At 40.9% G+C, this 6657-nt stretch overlaps 1 non-coding gene across 1 annotated transcript; it reads left to right on the top strand.

Moving 5' to 3' along the window:
- Positions 1 to 1459: 1459 nt before the first annotated feature.
- LOC112773915 (small nucleolar RNA R71) lies at positions 1460 to 1566 on the top strand. Its single transcript, XR_003188437.1, has one exon. It is a non-coding gene; the product is annotated as a small nucleolar RNA R71 (small nucleolar RNA).
- The last annotated feature ends 5091 nt before the right edge of the window (positions 1567 to 6657 follow it).

The raw sequence follows: 6657 nt of genomic DNA on the forward strand, positions 1-6657 counted from the left end.
GGAAGATAAAATCTCCTACCTTCACTAGCAAATCCTCGACTATGCCATGAGGAAACTTGAACGATCGGTCTGCCAGTTGAAGGGACATTTTTGTTGGCTTAGCCTCCTCAATCCTCATTTTTCTCATCATAGCTATTGACATCAGATTTATGCTGGCTCCTAAGTCACATAGAGCCTTCTCCACTGTGATTTCACCTATAATACAAGGGATCTGGAAGCTCCCAAGATCCTTCAATTTCTAGGGTAGCTTGTGCTGAATGATGGCACTACATTCTTTGGTTAGTATCACAGTCTCATTGTTCTTCCAGCTTCTCTTTTTGGTCGTCAATTCCTTCAAGAACTTGGCATAGAGCGGCATTTGCTCTATTGCTTCAGCAAAGGGTATGTTGATTTGTAGTTTCTTGAAGATTTCCAAAAACCTTAAGAACTGGTTGTCGTCTCCCTTCTTCTTCAATTGCTGAGGGTATGGAGCTTTTGGGACGTCTGGCTTTAGCATTTCTCCTTTTTGCTGTGAACTGGGAATGGGAATTTGGACTTCATCTCGCTCCTTTTCCCTTTTATTTGAGTTCTTCTCTTGTGAATCCTTGGGAATTTCCTTCAATTCCTTCCCACTTCTGAGGGTGATAGCCTGACATTCCTCTCTTGGGTTTGGATCGATGTTGCTGCACAGGTCATGGCTGGGAATTTGCTTGAATAGGTAGCCAATTTATGTCTCAAGTTTCTTGATGGCAGCATCTTGATTCTACATATTGGAGCGCACTTCCTCCTGGAACATTTTACTGTCTTGAACTTCCTTGCATATACGTTCAAGTAGAGTCTCAATCCTTGAGAGTCTATCTTCAGATGTTAATGAGTTGGAGTTGGAGTGATGAGAAGGGCCATTTTGGCTTTGGTATGGATGTTGAGGTGTGTTGTTAGGTGGTTGCTGATATGATCTCTGTGTGAAATATTGGTGAGCTACATTGTTGTTGGGGTTATGGCGTCTCTGATCTTGGCCTTGATCTTGTTGATTTCTCCACCCAAAGTTTGGGTGGTTCTTCCAACCAGGATTATAAGTTTTGGAATATGGATCATAGGTCTGCCTAGGTGAGTTTTCAATGTAGTTGGCTTGTTCCTGATCACCCTCTGCCTCTGCATTTACTACTTCTTGAGTTGCTGATGAGGTGGTGATTGCTGCTACTTGGTTCCTCTCCATCTTCTTGGTAAGGTCAGCCAGCTGCTTGGTAATCAGCTTGTTTTGGGCCAGCAGTGCATCCACATTATTTAGCTCCATTACTCCTCTAGTGTTGCCTCTTTCAGAAGCATAGAAGTAGTCATTCTCGGCTACAGTCTCAATGACATCTATGGCTTCTTCAATGGTCTTCTTCTTGTTCAGAGATCCACAGATGAATGGTCTATTGCCTTCTTTGATTCGTAAGAAAGACCCTCATAGAAGATGTGTAACTGCACCCATTCGTTGAACATATCTGGTGGGCACCTTCTTGTCAAGTCCTTAAACCTCTCCCATGCTTCATATAGAGTCTCACCATCTTGTTGCCTGAAGGTTTGTACCTCGGCTCTCAACCTCTTGATCCGTTGAGGAGGATAGAATCTCGCCAAGAATTTGTTCACTACATCTTTCCAGGTTGTTAAACTCTCATTCGGGAAGGATTCCAGACATTTGGATGCTTTGTCCTTGAGTGAGAAGGGAAACAAAAGCAATCTATAGGTGTTGGGATGAACACCATTAGACTTCACAGTATCACATATACTCAGGAATGTGGTTAGATATTGATTGGGGTCTTCTTAGACACTTCCTCCGAATGAACAGTTGTTCTGAATAAGGGTGATGAGCTGTGGCTTTAGTTCGAAGCTATTGACATGTATGGTTGGCTTTTGAATGCAACTTCCACAGTTTCCTGGGTTTAGATTGATGTAAGAGCCCAGAACTCTTTTCTCTTGCCCAGCATGATTTGCTAGACCTTCTCTGCCATGGTTGTGAGCCTCTTCTTCATGATGGTTCTCCATATTCTCATCCATGTCTAGTTCAAAGTACTATTCCTCTTCCTTAGCACCAACAATTCTCTTTCCTCTTGCTTCCCTCCTTATTCTAAGGAAGGTCCTCTCAGGTTCGGAATCAAAGGAAGTTGAAGCCCCGCTTCTTCTACCTGTCATACAACCAACAAGGCCAAAGTAAAAGAAAGATAGAGAGTATTCTTTGTTAAAAAAAATGCTGTTAGTGTGAGTGATACAATATATCAAACAGTTAGTGGGTTAGTGAACTAAATTGTAACAACTACGAGAACACCACTAATGGGTAGGGGTAAAGGGAAGGAAATAACTAAAACTGAAAGTAAATTACTCAAACAGAATTTAAATCAAACAAAAGAAAAATGCTCAATCTAGTTATCCACCAATTTAATCATTGTTGATACAAAATCAATCCTCGGCAACGGCGCCATAAACTTGATGCACGAAAACTTGTCTCTCAACAATTTTCCCTCGGCAAGTATACCGAATTGTCGTCAAATAAAAACTCACAATAGAGTCAGGTCGAATCCCACAGGGATTGATTGGTCAAGCAACTTTAATTGGAGGAATGTTCTAGTTGAGCTAAATAGAATTTGATTTGAGTATTGCAGGAAATTAAACGGCGGAAAAGTAAATAACAGAAAGTGTAAATGCTGGAATTAAAGAGCAAAATGTAAATGGCAGAAAGTAAATTGCAGAATCTTAAATGGGGATTTGGGGAAATGAACATAAAAGTAAATGGTAGAAAGTAAAGAGAATGGGTAAGGTCAGAAATGGGGAATTCATTGGGCTCAGGAGATGTTGTATTCTCCGGATCAAGTTCATCTTCATCTCTTCCTCAATCAATGCATTCATTGATCTCCTTGGCAATCTTAAGTGATTGAATTCCAATTCCTTGGTAATTCAATCTCTCAAATCTTGATCAATAGCCAATTCCTTGGTCTAATTGCTCATGAGAAGAGATGAAGAGTGGTCACTAATTATACCACATGTATTCCCAAATCAAAGTGTTGGTAGAATTATATGTCACTATATCCATCCAAACCCCAATTTGGTCCAACATGAGAAAGCATTTCTAGCATGATCTCTTCATTCCTCTTCCAAGGTTCCGAAGAGATCCAAGTATGAATAGCTTCTTTTCCAAGACAACTACCCAATTAGATGAAGATAGAAAGCTTTCTAGAAAAATCAAGAGAAAAGAAAGAAGAAGAATAATGAAAACTATTATTGATCCATCAAATTACAACAGAGCTCCATAACCCAATGAAAGGGGTTTAGTTGTTCATAGCTCTGGGAATGGAAAGCAAAGATGGAGAATACATTCTGAAAAGTAAAACTAGAGGTTGCAGAGAAAGTAAAATTATACAGAGAGTAGTTCTCCCAATGCCAAAAGCTCCTTTCTCTAGTTCAAAACTACTCCTATATATACTACTCTTCTGATCTTCTAGTTGGCTCTTCAAGTTTTTGGATATGGGCCTTTGGATCTTGAGTTTGAAGCAGTTTGGAATCTTCAGTGGGCTCAACTTTACTTGCAGAGAAAGTATGAAGTAGGCATGGACTTTAGCTAGGACGTTAGTGGCGTTAACGTTAAGTGAAAATGTGGGTTCGAGAACATTAGTGACGATCACCTTTTTCACTAACGTTCCTAGCCCAAGATGGTTCACGTTAACTTCAACGTTAGTGGCACTAACGTGACCACTAACGTTGCCTCTTAGTCCATCGCAAGCGTTATTGGCGTTTACATTTGCCAAAAACATTGCTCTTAGTCCCCCTTTTCTCACGTTAGAGTCCACGTTAGTATAACTATCGTGGCTCTTAACGTGGGCATGCCTTAGCCTCGAGAGCGTTAGTGACACTTACCTTTGTCACTAACGCTCCAAACGCCCCTTCTCACGTTAGTGCCTCACGTTAATTGTCTTAACGTGGCCACTAACGTTGTGGTGATAGCCATATCCAACGTTAGTGACAAAGGTGAGTGTCACTAACGTTGGCTCATCATTCCTTCCTCCACGTTAGCTTCCACGTTAATGCAATTAACGTGGCAGCCAACGTGGCTCATAGTGGCTTGGTCCAACGTTAGTGACAAAGGTGAGTGTCACTAACATTGGCGATCCCTTGCTCCTCCCACGTTAGAGTTCACGTTAATGTAGTTAACGTGACTCTTAACGTGGCCAATTGGGCTTAGTCCAACGTTAGTGACAAAGGTGAGTGTGACTAACGTTGGCATGGTCTTCCTTTCCACGTTAAAGTTCACGTTAACTAAGTTAACGTGACTCTTAACGTGGCTAATTGCCAATTTGGAGCGTTAGTGGTGTTCACTTTTACCACTAACGCTGGAGCTCCCTTTTTCTCCACGTTAACTACCATGTTAATGTAGTTAATGTGACAATTAACATGGGCCATGATGGTCTCGAAGGCGTTATTGGCAATCACTTTTCTCATTAACGTTGCAAGTTTATTCCCATTCCACGTTAGAGGTCACGTTAATTAGATTAACGTGGCTGCTAACGTGGCTCTTCCTTGCTTCTTTTGTCCTGAAATCAAGCATATAAAGTGCATCAAAGCTCTAATCCAAGTTATGAGACATGCATTATCCAATTTGTCATTCAATTCATGCATAATTCTCATAAAATCACATGAAATTCATAATGTTTGCTTGAATCAAGATGTAAGTGATTATCTACCCAAGACTTGCTTATTAACTAAGAAAATGCATGAAACTACCCTAAAACAGTAAAGAAAAGGTCAGTAAATCTGGCCAAAATGCCCTGGCATCAGACTCACAAGCCCAACCACGCGAACGCGTGCCCCACGCATCCGTGTCGTTTTCAAACCTTGGCCATTCACGCGATCGCGTCCACCACGCGAACACGTTACCTTGTAATTTGGCAACAATGAGTTTCGAACAGAGAGTTGTGTGGGCGCGAGGCTACCCCGCGCCAGTAGCACAGAACGAGTCACACGTCCGCGTCGATTCATATAAGCGCCATTCGCGCGAACGCGTACCCCACGCGTTCGCGTCGCTAGCGCCGCACAACATATCCATATCTGCCAAAATATCTTATCTTTCTCTTCCCCAAATCCTACTTTTTCTTTTCCCTTCTTATTTCTTTCTTTCCCTTCCTTCCTTCTTCCATCTTTCTCACTTTCTACTTTCTCGCTCTCACCACCATTAACAAGGTTTTCTTTTCTTCTTTCCTCATTACTTTTCTATTCTTCTTCTTATTTTTATGTTTTCCTCTTCTTTTCTTTTTCTTTTTACTCTCATTATCCATGTTTTCTTTTTCTTTTCTTTTCTTTTAATTGGTGTTGGAAATTTATTTGGATCATTATTATTTCTTATGATTTACTTATGGATTTTTAAGGAATTGTTTGGCAATTATATATTAATTTTATAGGGTTGCTTGCATGTTCAATTTAATACTTTCAATAGCTTATTTACTATGCATGCTATGTGTTTGTGAAAACGCCCGTATGGCATTGTGCATTATTTTTCGATTTCTTTTATTCTACTATTCTATATGCTTGCTTTTCACAAAACCCTTTTTATATTATATTATTTAAATATAATTGTTATTACAAATAGCATATTAGTTTGAAAGGCTTGGTAATCTAACTTGGACATTGTTTGCTTGATCTATGCTACTCATGCCTTTGCCAGCATGCCAATAAACACCTTGCATTTAATTGTCATCATATGCACTTGCTATATTCCCATTGATGATTTTTCACATGTAGTCATGACCATGTGTTAACGTCATTCTTCCTTGCTGTGCATTGATTACCACCTTTCCCGCCCTCTTCCTTGCTCTAACCCTTGACATTTTAACATACTTTCTCTTTTCTTTCTTTTAGGATGGCCACCAAGAAAGGCAAAGAGAAAGCTACTCCCAAACCACCAGCAAGAAGAGGAACAAAAAGAGTATTAGTGGCAGAGCCATCTTCAACTGCAGTTAAACCCTCAACAAAAAGAATTAAGACGATTATAAAGGTTGATAAAAAAGAGAAAGCCTTCCCAGCAAAGGACACTGCGCGATTTACCAACTGCTACTGTGAGCAGATGTTCCCCATCCTGGCAGAACGGAATTACAACAACGAATACCTTTTTATCCTCCCGACTCATATTATTGAATTTGTTGAGCCGCGAATTGAGCGACAACAATAGGGATTCCTACAGAGACAGCCACGGCAGATTAATCTTTCCTAGGTAGTCGAATTCTACTCTAATTTCCACCTGCCAACCCTGCAGTCTGTCTATGTCCATCAAAAGCAAGTCCCCATTACAGAAGAGGCCATTCAACGAGCTTTAGATCTTCTCCCTACTCCAGAAGGACTGGATGCATTTCAAGAGGCCGCACTCAAGCGCCAGACATATCAATTTGACTGGGACACCGTTCTCAGAGTTATCGCACAACCTGGCAGCAGATGGATTTACGGATACCATCGATCCCGACCCAAAGGGATATCGGCTTCAGCACTTACTCTAGAAGCTCGAGTATGGGCACAGATCATGTCCCATTATGTCTTTTCGAGCACCCACGAGTCCTCCTTCACTGCAGACATGGCTGTTTTACTCTGGTGTATCCTTACAGACCAGCACCTAAACTTACCAAGACACATCCGGAATGCAATAGGACACGTACAAAT

The sequence above is a fragment of the Arachis hypogaea genome, chromosome 18 (genome assembly GCF_003086295.3).
Source record: "Arachis hypogaea cultivar Tifrunner chromosome 18, arahy.Tifrunner.gnm2.J5K5, whole genome shotgun sequence".
NCBI classification, from domain to species: domain Eukaryota; kingdom Viridiplantae; phylum Streptophyta; class Magnoliopsida; order Fabales; family Fabaceae; genus Arachis; species Arachis hypogaea.